This window comes from Erythrolamprus reginae, chromosome 5 (genome assembly GCF_031021105.1).
Source record: "Erythrolamprus reginae isolate rEryReg1 chromosome 5, rEryReg1.hap1, whole genome shotgun sequence".
NCBI lineage: Eukaryota > Metazoa > Chordata > Lepidosauria > Squamata > Dipsadidae > Erythrolamprus > Erythrolamprus reginae.
Window position 1 is genome coordinate 84,811,412 of NC_091954.1, and position 17,049 is coordinate 84,828,460.

The window sequence follows — 17,049 nt, forward strand, 5'->3', positions numbered from 1 at the left end:
GGGGAACTGTGACACCTTCCCCAGGCTTTTATACTTTATGTTTGGTATGTATGTGTTGTTTGGTTTTAAATGATAGGGTTTTATATGTCTTTTTCTCTTTTAATATTAGATTTGTTCCACTGTAACATTGTTTTTATTATTGTTGTGAGCCGTCCCGAGTCTTCGGAGAGGGGCGGCATACAAATCTAATAAATTATTATTATTATTAATTAATCAGCTCCTCATCTGTGTTGTTGAGGAGCAAAATTGCACAAGGGGACATGTGCAAAACGTTGTGATGCGAACCACTAGCAAAGGTAAGTGGAACCTACTCCTGGTCCCAAGTCTCTCTTTTTTCTCAAAATACTATCAGATCGCACTGCTCAAATGTGATGGTATTTGGTGTACAATATTTTTCATACTGCAACTGGAGCAATATATTTTTTCTTTGGGCGGTTTATACAACCAGCCTTCTAACCTGATGCTTGTTAATGTCAATGCAACCGTGGGTATCTACAGTTTGTTAGCATATACTAGATTCTTTACTCCATTATGACTTGCTTTAGGGCTGCTAAACCCCTTCCCTGCTTTTTCTTTTATTTCCTCTGAGTTTTTACATCACCTCCAGAGGTATTAGCATTGCAATACTTAGAAATTCAAACTAGAATTGTACAAATGTACCATCTTTGGTAAAGTTTTGAGGGTCATAAGTCTGAGGACCTCAAACTTGTTCTATTTGTATTTCTACATATTGACTAATTAAAAGAACTGGTTAATTGCCATGTTGCAAAAGGAATGCATCTAATACTTCTTTATTTTCAAAGTTGCTTCTGAATTTGATAAGATCCAGCAAGTAAAAATGACAATGGGATGTACCCTGATAATTTGTTTTGAGACGCATCAGATATCTGGGCTTTGGAGTGGGAGGAAAAAGAGAGAGAAGAAAATTAAAATTATACTGAAAACATCCTGAGAAAACATCCTTGAGGGCAGCAAGATACTTTGTGTTGTCATGCTTTTGATATTTTTGTCCTTGTTTTGCTTAATAAAATATTTGCTTAAAATAAAAAGGTTTCCTTTGGCTGCTCTGCTGTATGTTTTTATCTCTCTCTCTCTGGGTATGTGTATCACCTGATCTGGCTGTGTGAAGCGTTTTTGCAGAGCAGGTATATATTTATTTGAGGATTGGATGTTGTTCTAAATATCATCATTTACTTGTTTCTCAATTATTGTTTTCTTCATTGAAAGAGAAAAAAATTCTTTCATTTTATTAAGATTCTAATTCTTAGATAGGCTACTTTTTCTGTTGCCTCATCAGTTTGCTTTTGTTTTTAAATCTGCCTTTAATTGATAGGACATGGTGGGTATTTTGTGACTTATGGGTAGAAGTGTAAAAGCACTTACACCCATCATTCCAGATGTGTTTGTAGGCCCCAAAGGTTTGGGAACTAGGCATTCAAAATAATAATCAAAATATATACTGCTCAAAACAAAATAAAGGGAACACTCAAATAACACATCCCAGATCTGAATGAATGAAATATTCTCATTGAATACTTTGTTCTGTACAAAGTTGAATGTGCACAACAGCACGTGAAATTGATTGTCAATCAGTGTTGCTTTCTAAGAGGACAGTTTGATTTCACATAAGTTTGATTTACTTGGAGTTATATTGTGTTGTTTAAGTGTTCCCTTTATTTTTTTTGAGCAGTGTATATTCCTGTGTAGCTCTGCCTTTGAAAGGTCTTTTAATATGTTCGTCAGAAACATGCTTCAAGCAATCTTGCGTCATTATTACTTGAACTGGGAGGGGAAAGCAGAGATGCCATAGAAATAATTTAGTCTTCTTTCTCCTCTGCCCTCAATAACCTTCCTTGGCAAGATATATGTGAGGAAATGAATTATTTATAAAACCTCATGCACATTCCAAAAGCACTCAGAATTGATCTTTATACAATGAATGGAAAAATTAAGGTAAAATTAAAATACAGTACTTGGTATAATTATGGATGAGATACTAGTTAGAAAGCAATATGGTTAGTGGTTAGAACAGACCTGGGCAAGGGGTGACCCGTGGGCCGCATCCGTGCCCGCTGTCTATGACTGGCCCACCTGTTGTCTGTGACCGGTCCTCAGAGGTCGGGGTCCGCTCCAGTGTGAGGATGAAAGAGCTCACTGCGTCTGCCAGGACTCCTCCGGTTCTGTTTTCCTGATGCTACGTCTGCGCTCCTTGCTTTTTTCCTCTTTCCTCCTTCCTGGCCTCGGATGACCTTCCCTCTCTCCTGTTCGGCTCCCTTCCAGCCTCACACGGCCACCTCCTGCCTGAGGTGCAAGCAGAAGGCGGGGTGGAAGCAGTGCTGGCAGCATTTTTGCTTGTGGCAGCACCCGTTCACCTAGCTACCCAGCCTGAGGTGGAGGGGCGACCCAGGAAGGAGAGCGCGGGAAACACAAAGCAATTTGTCACCCCAGTGAGCGACACTGGTAAGTCAAGGACTTAACAGTTCACTTTAACAATGATGATTGTTCAAGCCACTCCCACCCGATCACATGGTTGGCAAGTCACTTTTACCCAGTCACATGACAATTAAGCCACACCCACAAAATAAGCCACATCCACAGTGTGGCAGTAAAAATTTTGGCTGCCCATTATTCGGTAAGGACAGTAATGGGCTGCTACACTCTTTATTGAATACTTAATATTTTTTTATTGTTCTATCTTCTCTAGTACCTTAGTATGATTCTTAATTAGTTTTAAAATAGGAAATAATTAAATAGTATTTTTTTACCCATAGGCACATTAATCATTTTAATCATTATCTAGAAATGAACTTTTATAGCAATTAAAGAAAACTGAGCTACTTGCCCAATCTGTTATCATACTGAACCTTGTGGGTTCAGTGCTCCTCAACAAATAATGCTGTCTATCATTTGTCCTTTTTTTGGCTATTCAAATAATGTGACTTAATCAACTGAAAAAGAGTCCAAGCACCTATTTGAAAACTTATCTTGGTCGGTAAGCACTCCCACCCAGTCACATGACCTTTAAGTACCCTCGGTCACATGATTGTGAAGCCACTCCCACCTGGTCACATGGCCAGCAAGCCACTCCTAGCCGGTCATGTGACCATCAAGTCACACCCACAAAATTAGCCACGCCCACAGTGCGGCAGTAAAAATTTTGGCAGCCCATCACTGCATGTCTTCCCAAAAACAAGATCTTGTCTTATATTTTTTTGAACCCTGAAATAAGCGCTTGACATTATTGCCATGCACTGAAAAGCCTGATTGGGCTTATTATCAGGGGATGTAAGAGTAAGATAGTAAGAGTTTTTGCCTCACACAGAGCCTTGACTAAAAGAAGTTGTATGTGGTTAGCTTCCCTGCTGCTCATCTTCTCGCAGAGCAGGTATTAGCTGAAATTCATTTACGAGTGTATTGCTGAAATGTAATGGATCACAAGTTGTTTGATAGTATGTATAATGAGGAGAAAGGATGTAGATCACCCCATTCATATTAAGTTCATCTAAGTCCTGCAGATCCTGAGAGTTCAGCTTTTCTTATCTTGTTTTTAAATAGATGCTTTAAACAGTTCTTTGATATGTCTATATCATAAGCACAATTGTGTGTGTGTGTGTGTGTGTGTGTATTCTGATCTCTTCCAGTCAGGGCTCAGACCACGTACCAGCCAAAAACTGCAGTAGAATAGAGTGCAGTCCTGTTGGTCTTCATAGATCATCTGGGGGGGTATTTAGAACATATTGATCAATCATAAAAATTTGGGCCACAAAATTATGTAACAATAGTAGACCAGAATAAAATGTAATAATAGTATAACAGAATAAAATTGTTAAACATATGTAAAATTCTACTGACACCGAATGTGAAATAACTCATCCTGAGCATATTTAATCTTCATTATTGCAAATCATATTCTGTTGTAATTTGTGTGCATTGAACGTTTTGCTACATTATAGGAAATGTTAGTCGTATTGTCTTATAAGAGAAAAGCAAAATGAAACTTATGTCAACATCCTGGCATATGTTTCAAACAGGTAGAGATACTTGATAATATGAGCACTACAACAAAACATATTGATGATTTCTATGGAATTAGAATTGCTGAGACAAGCTCTTCAGGAAAAGGAATTTTGGCAAATTACCATTGAGAATGGCTGAAGGAAAACACCATACTGTATCTGGCTTTTTAAGAGGTTCACTGCTGAGCACAGAATGTATGTAGTTAATCATCTACTTGGTTTCCATCCAAATGTTCCTTCATATGATGTGAAATTAAACTAACTTCACTGGGTTTTCTGCCTCAAGAAACCCAATTTTAAGAATTTGAAATAGGACAATACCTGGTCAAGAGGGAGACAAAGAAAGGCATTTTTTTTCTATCAATGAGTCAAAAGATAATATTTAATTATAGTTTAATTATAGTTTCTATTTTTACTTGATTGTCTAAGCTGCATTCTGTATAGTAATTTGCCCCAACTGAGTTTTATACGAACTCATGAAATGTTCACTGAAATTTATCAAAGCCCCCAGAGGGGACTTTATTTGCTCTGAAGTTCTCAGAATATAGACTGGTAGAGTTTTATTTTCACTTCAATCTTTGCAAACATAGTTCATACAGAATGTATCCCCCAAGATCAGGGTTAGGTCTAAACTGAACTAGGGTTAGGTCCATAATTTAAAAAGATAAAGAAAATATCTGGCTAATTATAAATGCATTAGACTTCTAAATATAATTGTGTTGGAAAATGCAGAACTGGATAAAGAAAGACTCTATATTAAATAGCAAAAGCACATTTCAATACCATTAGTTATGATATCTTCCTGGACTGTTATCAGGAGTCATGAATAATTCTTTACTGTCCACTCCAATGTAGGCAGTTCCAAATTATAGTTATAGGGGAAGATTGATCAAGTTTCTCTTCGGTCCTAATAAGAGTACTATAGTACTCATCACTATAATATTTAATTATATAGAACTTTCAGAATAGATTTTCTAACAGTTTGGAATGAGGTATCATCAAAAGTGAAGGTTCAACTATACAAGAGCCTTTTCTGTGGCGGCCCCGGCCCTCTGGAACCAACTCCCCCCAGAGATTAGAATTGCCCCCACCCTCCTTGCCTTTCGTAAGCTGCTTAAAACCCATCTCTGCCGCCAGGCATGGGGGAATTGAGATATGCTTTCCCCCTAGGCCTTTACAATTTTATGCATGGTATGTCTGTATGTATGATTGGTTTTTATAATAATGGGTTTTTAAGAGTTTTTAGTATTGGATTATTGTTATATGCTGTTTTATTACTGTTGTTAGCCGCCCCGAGTCTGCGGAGAGGGGCGGCATACAAATCCAATAAATAAATAAATAAATAAATATACAGTATAAATAAATAAATATATAAATAAATAAATAAACAAATAAATAAACAAAAACAAACAAACAAACAAACATCACCCTGGCCAGGCTGGAGATGCTGTGGAAAACGTTACCCAATTATTTATTTATTTATTTATTTATTTATTTATTTATTTATTTATTCTTTTTCCAATATACAATACATATGGAAGAGAATAGACATTAAGTAATATATATGAAGATAGTGCCTGGAAGTTATGAAATTCGGAATGGCATCTTTAAAAACCCATAAATAATGCTAGTAAATAATATAATTTTCGATTACCGATACATAATTCTCTCTACTGTTTTTTCCACAGCAATCCTATGAAGTGGATTGGTGATGAAAGAGAATGAATGGTTCAAAATTCACCATTTTTCTTTCGTTCTTATCTTCCTTTAGATTAGAATCCAGGCTTCCACTTTCTGGTCGAGAACCTTAACCATAGTGCTAAACTGGCTCTCACCTTGTTAACAACAAAAAGACTCCAATTTTAATTCAGATGCTATGCAAATGTATCCTAATAAACCACACCTGCTGTGCATTAAAAGCCACCCTGAAGCTGTCTGAATCCCATGTTGCAGTTTCTTTTCTATTTTCCTGTGGCTATTTTGCTAGAGGGAAAAGGTCCGTGATCAGCCAGTTCTTCAAGCAGGGCCTGGCTCTGACAAGGATTGTAAATTGTTCTGTCTGTGCCCAAGATAAATAGCTTGGCTGGGGGTTGAGCCTGCCCACTAATGTCCAGTGACAGCACTGGTAACAGAAAGATGAAAGGCAAGAGTAAAAGCATATTGTATGTTTATTCCTTTTCTGGGGCCATTGCAACAACAATTACCTTGAGATATGTGAGGGTCTAGGCCAGTGATGGCAAACCTATGGCACGGGTGCCACAGGTGGCATGTGGAGCCTTATCTACTGGCACGCAAGCCATTGCCAATCTCACCTCCAACATGCATGTATATGCCAGCCAGTTGATATTTGGCTTGTGCAGAGGCTCTGGGAGGGGCATTTTTGGCTTGAAGGCAGCCTTCGGGGCGATGGAGGAAGGTGTTTTTATCCTCCCCCAGCTCCAGGAAAGCCTTTGGAGCCCGGGGAGGGCGAAACACGAGCCTACCGGGTGCACCAGAAGCCTTTGGAGCCCGGGGAGGGTGAAACACGAGCCTACCGGGTGCACCAGAAGCCTTTGGAGCCCGGGGAGGGCGAAACACGAGCCTACTGGGTGCACCAGAAGCCTTTGGAGCCCGGGGAGGGCGAAACACGAGCCTATTGGGCCCACCAGAAGCCTTTGGAGCCCGGGGAGGGCGAAACACGAGCCTACCGGGTGCACCAGAAGCCTTTGGAGCCCGGGGAGGGCGAAACACGAGCCTACCGGGTGCACCAGAAGCCTTTGGATCCCGGGGAGGGCGAAACACGAGCCTACCGGGTGCACCAGAAGCTTTTGGAACCTGTGGAGGATGAAACATGAGCCTATTGGGCCCACCAGAAATTGGGAAACAGACCATTTCTGGCCTCCAGAAGGCATTCTGGGGGTGGTGGGGAGCTGTTTTCGCCCTCCCCAGGCATTGAATTATGGGTGTGTGCACTCGCACATGCTCAATAGCACGTGTGCATGCTCTTTTGGCACCTGAGGGAAAAAAGGTTTGTCATCACTGGTCTATGCTCTTCATTTATTTATTTATAAAATTTATTGGCAGCCCATTTTACCACATGTCAACTTTCAATCATATACATTTACTTAGATTAAAAAACCAAAATGAGTTAAGACATTAAAATCTTTTAAAAGGTGGGGGGCAGGGGGAAGGTGGGGATCTGTTGTTAATTGACCACTACCACCACTAACTGCCTTTGGGGCTGCAAGCTAACTGCCAGAGCCAGGTCTTGAGGCCTTACAAAATGATAAGGAGTGTTAGAATATTCATGAGAGTGCCATGATAACAAGGTCAGCCAATGAATAGGCAGAGCAACTAAGTCAGCCAATGAGAGCTTAAACACATCTGAGTCTGTGCAGTGAATTGAAACAGAAACCTAAGAGAGATCTCTGTGCTTGTCTGCTGTGCTAAAATGAAACTACTATTTTTGCTCTGAGCTCTGAAATGCAACTGACTGCTCTTTCCTGCCTTGTATTTACTTGGAAGAACTACTTGTGATATGGTATATATATTATTATGTATTTAAAGAAGTTAATGAATGCAACTGAATCAGTTATCTGTATGTACTTTAGATTTGATTTATGCAACAAAATTTGATAGGAAAGTTGGGGCCAAACCCACATCGAGTGGCAAGATGCTCCATAAGTTGAGGCCTACCTGTACATCCATTTTCCCCCACAACAATCCTTTGAGCTAGGTTGGGCTGAGAAAGAGCAGCTGGTCCAAAGTTGTAGGCCAGCACCTTAACCATTATATTGTTTTAAATTGAAAGTAATTATATAACATCATCCCATCATCTCAATAGACTTTGCTAAAGATTACATAAGTGATAATAATTAATTTAAATTATTGCTTGACAAAAACATTCTGAAATGTTTTCCTCTGAAAATGCTCTCTTTCCCTTTTCAGGTTTAGAAGCTAACCGGACTTGCCACTCACTTTTATCAGGGGCAAAAACGCAGACACGTTATAATCCACACTGGGAAATTGATATTTTCCTCCACTGTATCTAAAGGCAGCAAGCTAGCTGAGACGTAAGTATATACTGTGTGACCCATACAATTCTGTCCTCCAAAATGTTATTCTTGTAAGGTGACTGTCTCACTATGTCTAATCATATAAGTTTTAGAGCCAATTCAGCAATGGAGATTTCTACAGGTGGTTCTCAACTTATAACCATTCATTTGTGACTGTACAAAGTTACAACGGCATTGAAAATAATGACTAGTTTTTACACTTAAGAAAGTTGCAACATTTCCATGGTCACTTAATCAAAATTTCAGTGCTTGATAACAGGCATTTATTTGTGACAGTTGCACTGTCCCTGAGTTATGTGATCCCCATTTGTAATCTTTCCAACTGGCTTCTAAAATGTAAAGCCAATTAGGGAAATCAGATCCAGGAAACAACTACACGATTTGCTTAATAACTGTGGCAAAAATTGCATAAAATAGGGCACAACTCACATATATTTTCAAAACGTTGAAAATGTTAGGCTTACTGGTTGGGCATAATTCCATGCATGCAGAGGTGGGCAGCTAAGGTAGAACGATGACGTGTGCTCACCCTTGTGGCTCTGAGAGCTAGCGGAGTCTAGTGCAATTCTATTGCTGCCCAGGTGCAGTAGCAGAATTGCGCTGGACTCCGCTAGACCTCAGAACCATGGGGGGGAGCACACATCACCGTTACACCTTAGCAGCCCACGTCTGCAGCCATGTTAACTTTATGTGCTACATAAAAATCTCATTGAGTTGAAAGGATTAATTAAAGAAATAGAAACCAATAAAGCAAATTTAATGGAGTTAAATGATTACATTCAAACAACCTTTGGAGCTCTATTTTGATGTTTTCAATAATACTTTAGAGACCTGAGAGTTTGTTAGCAGGCAGTTCTCTTGGCTTGGTTAAGAAGGAAAATGAAAGCACTTAATATAGCAACTGCTTCTATAATACTGCTAGTTGGTGGCCTTCCGACTGTAACAATCAACTAGAAAAGTCTTTCAATGGCGCAGCTTATGACCTGATTTTTCTGGAAAGAAAGACAAACAATACTGTTACTATTCAGAGACAAGTAAGTGTTTTGCTCCTCCAGGGTGTTTGTGGCATAATTTTTGCTTTGCTGTTATTTGCTTTCCCTAAGTTTGTTTTGATACTAAATATTAGCAAACAATTGTATTGTTCCCATGTTTTACATGATTTTACAAATTATTTTTAATCTTTTGTAAATAAAATTTACAAATAATTAATTTATTTTTATATAATTTTATATAATATAATTAATTAAATTAAATTAATAAAATTTAATCATTTGTAAATAAAATTTTACATGATATTGTAGTACTATGTTATTTTGTACGCTACTTGCATCTTCTACTTTTCTTTAACAGAAACTTGACTTAATATTGCTTTAATAATAAATATACAGTATTTAATTTGAGAGCCAGCTTGTGAAGAGGTGAAACACACCATGCTAGAAACAAAGCTATTTAGATAACTTTGGCCGTGTCCCTTTCTCTTAAAACTAGGAAGGAAGAAGGCAATAGCAAGCAACTTCTGAAAACATTGCTTTAAAATTTTATAAAAATGTATTTATACAGCATGCAGGAACCAAGAGTGACTTGAAAGTACATACAAAAATGCTCGTAACTTTAATAAACTATAATATGTTCATTAATATACTGTACAATATACTCATTTTACAATATGCTAATTTTATGATCTTTAGTTATAAACCACATATTCTATAATTGTTACATCATTTATTTAATGACATTTATTAAATAAATAATAAGTAATATAATTATTGCATAACTTTCCTGTTTATTTGTTTTAAGAATAATGGCATATATAAGAATTTAAAAAGTAATAACCAATGCCAGACTAAATAAGCTACAGTTTAGGGCCCCACAATCCTGCAAAATTGGGTTAGGTTTCTTTCTTTCTTTCTTTCTTTCTTTCTTTCTTTCTTTCTCTTTTAAATTTTTATATGACATTTCATGTGTACCATAGTTTATAAATTCTTAAGTAACAAGGTTTTTGTACTTTAAAAGGCTTTAATGTAATTAATTTAATGTTCCCAGAAAGTGATAAGTTGTGCAACATATCACTTAAGCAGATAATTCATGATTTGCTTTTGAGAAATCAAGAAATGAAGTGTTTTAAGTTGCACTTGATATCAGTTTTCTGATTTTGCAAACTAATTCATTATTTCTTATATTAATAAAAGGGATTGTGATTACTTGTTTTGCCAGCAAAATTACAACTCTTATTTGTAGGTTATACTATATTATCCTCTATGGGAGAGATTAAGCAAATCAAATGATAAATATATCAACAATAAATGCATTCAGTTGAAAATAATTTGCATTTTTCACTTTAAATACTGTGTTATTAAATAAATAAAAAGTAAATATATATATTTTTCAATTTTTTTGTGGTGACTCCTGGTTTGGTGTGAACTTTTGTGATATGCTTCTGTATCTTGTATCATGTAAATTTATAATAAGGGACCTCTGAGCTTTATGTAGCTTAGGGCTTTACTAAGTATAAATCTGACATGATAACAACCCATTTTAATCTTTTTAAGGAAAATCTGTTCAAAATATATTATAAAACTGTACAACACAAATACCTACTTAACTGTGGTTTCATAATGTGCTTGATGATCTCATATAATATAATTGCTACCTGTGTTGGCCCAACCCAATGTTGGTTTGTGCTAAGTAGAGTGAAGGGCCAATAAATTCAAGTAGGATAGACGAAAGTGGAATTTAAGCTGTATTATGTCTGCAGTGGTTAACATGACATGAAATTAAAAAGGTGTATCGTGATATAGAAATTCTGTTGCTCAAGTTATATATAGTTTTTATTTTTCTCATCCCATTTAATTTTGACACTGCCCTCTAAACAAGTGTTATCATTATAAAACATTAAATATCTGCTGTGCTAAGTCTGTAATTGTCAAAAAGACCCTGGAAAAACTTTATCTATACATAGTACTTTGGTGTCATCAGATTATGAGTTATACATCTCAATTCTTCTTCATATTCTTGAAATGCTTCCAGTGATGATGTCAGAATCTGTAAATAGAAATAGTATATAATTAAAGTGCTGAATTTTATGGTGTTTGATATTCAAATCACAAAGCGGAGGACAATAACGAAGTTCAGAGCTTCTTAAAAGAGGCAGGGAATCATAAATTTATAAGACAACCTCACATTAGACTTTTCGCAAGGCCTCAAACTTTATATGACTATGTTATAATTTCTTTTTTAAGTAGCAATAAAGAAAAAAGGACTTTAAGATTCTTTATTACTTTTCCGTTTATTACAATCTTTACTTGTGTAAGTAGAATTATTCTTTGTTTTTCCTGTAAATGGAAAGCTCAGGCTGTTCTTAGTTAATTTATGAACAAATACGTTGGTACAGCGATATCACTAAACCCTACTCTTCGGCTCTCAACAACTGTGATATCTGGCATGTTGTGTTCCAAATATGATCTGTCTGTATTTGAAAGTCCCACAAGACTTGTGGTTGTTGTTGTTATTGTTATTATGTTTGGTCAAGGATACATTCCATGTGCATGTGTACATTGCATGCACGTGTGTACTAAAAGAACCAAGATGTTGGTGAATAATAATAATAATAATAATAATAATAATAATAATAATAATAATAATAATAATTTTGGAGACAGGCATTTGTACCAAAAGAGATTTCCAGATTAACTATACCAGTGGCATGAACACATTGGTGTTTGATATAAGATTCCATGTATCTGAAATATTTATTTATTCATTCATTCATTCATTCATTCATTCATTCATTCATTCATTCATTCATTCATCTTCTATGCCGCCCAATCCCGAAGGATTTAGGGCGGCTTACAACAATAATAAAAATACAATATAAATAGATACAAAGCACTAAAAAGAAGTAGAACATTATCTAAAACTAAAACATTATCTAAAACTAAAAACCCATTAAAAAGTTATTAAAAAAGAGCAGTCACAATCATACACATGCACACCACTCATAGAGTTGGCATCAAGGATGTAAATTTATGGCCCCCAGGCCTGCCGACAAAGCCAGGTCTTTGTGGCCTTACGAAAGGCCAGCAGGGTAGGAGCAGTATGGACATCGGGCGGTAGTTGGTGCCATAGAGCCGGGGCAGCCACAGAGAAGGCCCTCCCCTGTGGTCCCGCCAACCTGCATATAAAAAGATTATTTTGTAGAGTTAGAAATAAGAGCACTTTTGAAAGATTCCAGTAGATTTGTGTTTTGTGAGTTGAAAAAGAATAAAACCTATAAGCAGAGATGGGTTCCTACTGGTTCTGACTGGTTCTATTGAACCGTTGGTAACTTGGCGGCCTTGATTGGTGGAACCGACACGCCCCTGAGCCGGTTCTCTCAATGGCACTGTAGGCACCAGCATCTTGGTTTTTTTAGTACTGCACATGAATGTGGTGTACACATGAACACGGAGTGCATCCCTGACCAAACCGGCAGTATCCAGAACCCACCCCTGTCTACAACTCTTTGTAATCCTTCGTAATGGGAAATATTTTATTATTCTCTAGTCAGGGAGAATTTTTTTCTGCTTCTATTAATTCTGCTTAATCTTAGTGATTATCATCAGGAGCAGCTCTGCTCCACCTCCCTATTCCTCCATTCCATCCCTCTCTATTTTTCCTGAAAAGAAATTCTGGCAATAAATAGAAATCAAGATATATTTCTATTCCAGGCAGTTTTTTTTAAAAAAAAAAACTTATTTTTTGCTCCTCCATATATATTTTATGTGTACGTTTCTTTTTAACAGAACAAAATTATTTCTAAAATCCTGTCTTCATCGTTAAATATTTGATCCTGCTCCCATCCAGCGTCTCCAATGCAGTGAAATAAGATAACATGCTATTAATTTCAAAAGCAAGAAAAAAGCAGTTTCCACGGGTGTGTGACAGTGATCGGCTTTAGTTTTTGTGGTTTATTTTAATTATATATTTAAAACGTTAGATCTGGATTGTTAAAACTGAGAGTACTTTAGCGGCTACACTGACTTCCATGATGCCAAAATGTCAATGTACAGTACTACAATAGCAGAGAAAAACCTATGAATAAAAAGCAACACTTGAGCTTAAGAAGCGGGCATGCAGTTTGGCCAATCTGCTCCCCCCCCCGCCCGCTATATGTTATATGCATGTATATATATATATATATATGATGTATATATCGCGTTACTATTTTATAAATCAATGGTGGATTTTTTTCAGGAGTAATGTTTAAGGTCATTCTCCATGGCATAGAACAATGCAGAAGAGTGTGATTCTTCATTTTCTAGCAAGCACTGATTTTAGGAACTTTTTAAGGATGGAAAGGCGTTCTGAAGCAAAAGACGTCTTGCAAAATAGCTTCCGTTTATGCCTTGCAGATATATTTAGCTGTAACCTTGCTTGTGGTTAAGCAGGATGCAACCCAGATGTAAACAGCTGATTCTGCAGCCGGACCTGATGTGCCTGTGATTTTGTCAATAGGCTCAGCATTTCAGTCATCCACTGCAGAATTAATGCTTTAGCAATGGTGGTCTCGCCTAACAACAACAGAGTAAATTATTTGTGGTAAAGAAAATATCAAGACAGAACAATAGTACTAGAGAGCTAGGACCTAATACGTACTATGTGAAATCTTCATTCATCAAGAAGGATATTGTGACGGATTTTCTTTCCGATCCTCTTTTTTTTTCTTAGGAAAAAACAAATCTTCTGGTTTTCTCAGTAGAAAAGGATCTGCAAAAAGAGTTTTGCCAGAAAATCTGCCATACTTCAAGGCTGCATTGTTGAAGAAACTGGAGCTTTGCTGAACACAGCATAGTAACAATTTACCTTGCATCATCAGTTGATGACAGGGTCCCCCTCCCCACTTTTCCTTTGTTCCCTCCCACACAGTTGCTCTAAGACAGAGCATATTTGCAATGTCACTTAAAACATTAATCAGATACTGTGTTTAAGGTGAGCTGTCCCTTGCCTTTTCTCGTAGTGGATCTGTGTTGCTGTGGCTGTCTCTCTCTCCCTCTCTCTCTCTCTCTCTCTCTCTCTCTCTCCCTCTCTCTCTCGTTCTGTTGCAAGCTTAAAATGGCAGGCAGGATTAATGCAGCTTATGCTGCCTGCATGGTCTCGAGACTGAATTCATTACACCATGCCTAGTATTTCTAATGAGAGCTCTGCGTGCCATATCATGCCATAGCAAGGGCTTGTTCTTCCTAATGGATGTTACTATATAAGCAGGCATTTTCAGAACTCAGTGTCATTTTCTGTACGGTTTGTTAATAGCTCACTTCAAAACCGGCATTGGCTCTATTGTTAGTACGATTATTTTTTAAAAAGAATTAAGCGGATGCTGTTTCCAGTTGGTGTCATCCTTTGCCTTGGCTGCTCTTTAAATAATATATGTTGTATTGCTAATTAATGGCAATATCAAATTAAACCCTTCGAAACTGACGTGTTTCTTATAAAGCCCCTGCAATCTATTTTTAACTCTTACTGCGTAAGAGGTGTGCATAGGGCTTTGGGTTGCTGAGTTTTTCTTTTTCAGCAAGGGCAATCATCCTGGGCTGATGTTCAAGCAGATGTGACAAGCGGCCTTTGCAGTCAGTGGTCATCTTCAAGCCTTGAACCTTTCAGAAAAGGAGAGGAAAGTCCTGTGCTGCAGCTTTAAAAACAAACCATCACCTTTTCAGCACCACCTTGGATGAGAAGATTTCTCCGCATTCCACATCTCTCCTTCCCATTGATAAATCCAGCTATCTTGGTCACAGTCTGTTCAAGCAAGGTGTTTGTGAAAACAGCTTTTTTTCTTTTAGGATCGTTGTTTTTTTAAAAAAAAATAGTCAAGCTTTCACGGTCTCTCCATTGCTTTAAACAAGAATGGCTGAGTGCACTGCCATGCTAAGACTTAATTAAACCACATAAACAGGTAGGTGAAGATTTGCATGCTTTTTTTAACCAATTGTTATTCCACAAAGGAAGAATATGAAAATGTAGGCACTGAGCTGATGAGCTATTAAATAAGTATATTTGGTCATGAGAGACTTCTAAAATATTTTCTTTGCTTTTATTCGAGAGACAGTTTTGGCAGTTTAAAAACACCTCTCCCGAAATGGAAAATAGCATTTCTGCTAGGTAATCAGGGCGTGGCACCGCTTATGCAATAAAAGACTTTTATAAAAGACAATTTTAAAAGATTTGAATGTCAACTATGAACATGAATAGGCTTTTTGCTAAGATACAAACGTCTAAGTTGTGACTGTAGCTGTGACAAAAATTAAAAATATTCAAATTTTGTGCTAAAAAAGCGGTCTTTTGGCATTTATCATAAAAACTAATTTAATGATTGTTCTTTTATAAAGATTGTCGACATAAAGTAAGGATAATTTAAATACAATATTTTTTCTTTTTGAGATGTCAGCTATTTTTTAAAAGATTAGCACCTATACAGTATATATTCCTTTCCCTTTGAATTAAATGCGAATTAGAATTAAACTTACAGCAAATTAAAACAAAATGTGTAGATATCCTAATGTGTAAGCTAATTTTTAAGTCGTTTTATAGACATATAACGTACACTAATATACTGCTTTATAATATACAGTAGTTGTTTCACATCAATATTGGGCCAACCTGTTACCTTGGTAACCAAATTCTGTTAAAGGATGCAATAATAGAGCTGCAAAGGCATTTATTATTGTTTATTATTTTTCAGTGCAAATGATCATTTCATAACACTTTTTACATGGCTATGATTTTTAATTGATTGGAGATTTTAGCCTGTAAATCTAATATTTTATGTCATATTAATTTGATTACTTAAGCAATGCCACAACGCTAGTTATGTTCTCACTAAAACAACACCATAGTATGAAGGAATTCACTGTCACACAAATGTAGAATATTTATTTATACTTAAAACAGGTCCAGTACTAAATTTAAAAACAACTGAAAATTATAAACTGGCTTAAAGCTTTCTTCTCTCATTATTTCTTTTATCAATTTTACAGATTTTTATTATCTACCCGTAACGTAATCTTGACATTCTAACCAATCATTGTATAATCTTGTACAATGAAATATATAAGGTGTTAAGCTGTGATGATGCAGTTTGTAATTTATTATAACACTAATGCAAGATGAAGGTGACAACAACATAACATGTAATGAAAATAAGCTTATCTGATATTTTTAATAATATCTGTAAAATTAAACCTAAGGGTTAAAGGTATTACTTTTAGTATAAATATTTCTCCACTTTTGATATAGATACTTTAGAATATGCAGTCTAAATGAAACACAACTCTTTGTAAAGATATTTTCAGCATAGGAGCCATCTTTTCAAATGCTTATCTTCAAAATAATTGAAGATTATCACATTCAGCACTCAATATATATGTTTGGTGGCAGTATTAAGAAATACAGTTCCATCAGTCACAAATATTTACAGCAAATGACAATATTAATTTGATATGTTAGCTCACAATAAACACAAATAATAATAATAATAATAATAATAATAACTTTTGTTTCAGAAAAATCCTAATAAAACCTGTTTTAAAATTAAGCTGTAGACTACATATTACAGTACTCAAAATTATGTAAATGGATGAATGCACTAAAATCAGACATTTTTATTCACTTTTAAATAATCCTTTTAAATACTAACTTTCAGTACAAAGATAGTGATAGGATTGATTACATTTTTTCAGGATGAATTATTTTGATAATTTGCTTTAGAAAAATACAGTGCAATTACCTAGTCCTTGATAGTGTTAGGAACATTATTATTCATTTTGTTTGTATATTTTTCCCCTTTTAATACGGTAACTCTTACACATCATTCTAGATTAGCGTATTAATGATTTCTACAGGAGAGCAGGAAACTAAGGATTTACGAAGCACTTCTTGGTTTTCATTTCATCTTTGAAGAACTGGTGGAATTAGAGACAAGCCATTGCAGGATGCTAAGATGT

The 17,049-nt window shown here is 36.2% G+C and overlaps 1 protein-coding gene across 2 annotated transcripts in view; it reads left to right on the forward strand.

Moving 5' to 3' along the window:
- Positions 1-14,770: 14,770 nt before the first annotated feature.
- ZBTB38 (zinc finger and BTB domain containing 38) overlaps positions 14,771-17,049 on the forward strand; it is a 33,819-nt gene continuing 31,540 nt past the window's right edge. The window contains exon 1 of one of the 2 annotated variants that reach the window (XM_070754093.1): positions 14,771-15,002. The gene's annotated coding sequence lies outside the window, so the exon portion shown is untranslated. The remainder of the gene's footprint in view (positions 15,003-17,049) is intronic. The other variant, XM_070754092.1, reaches the window with a different exon arrangement.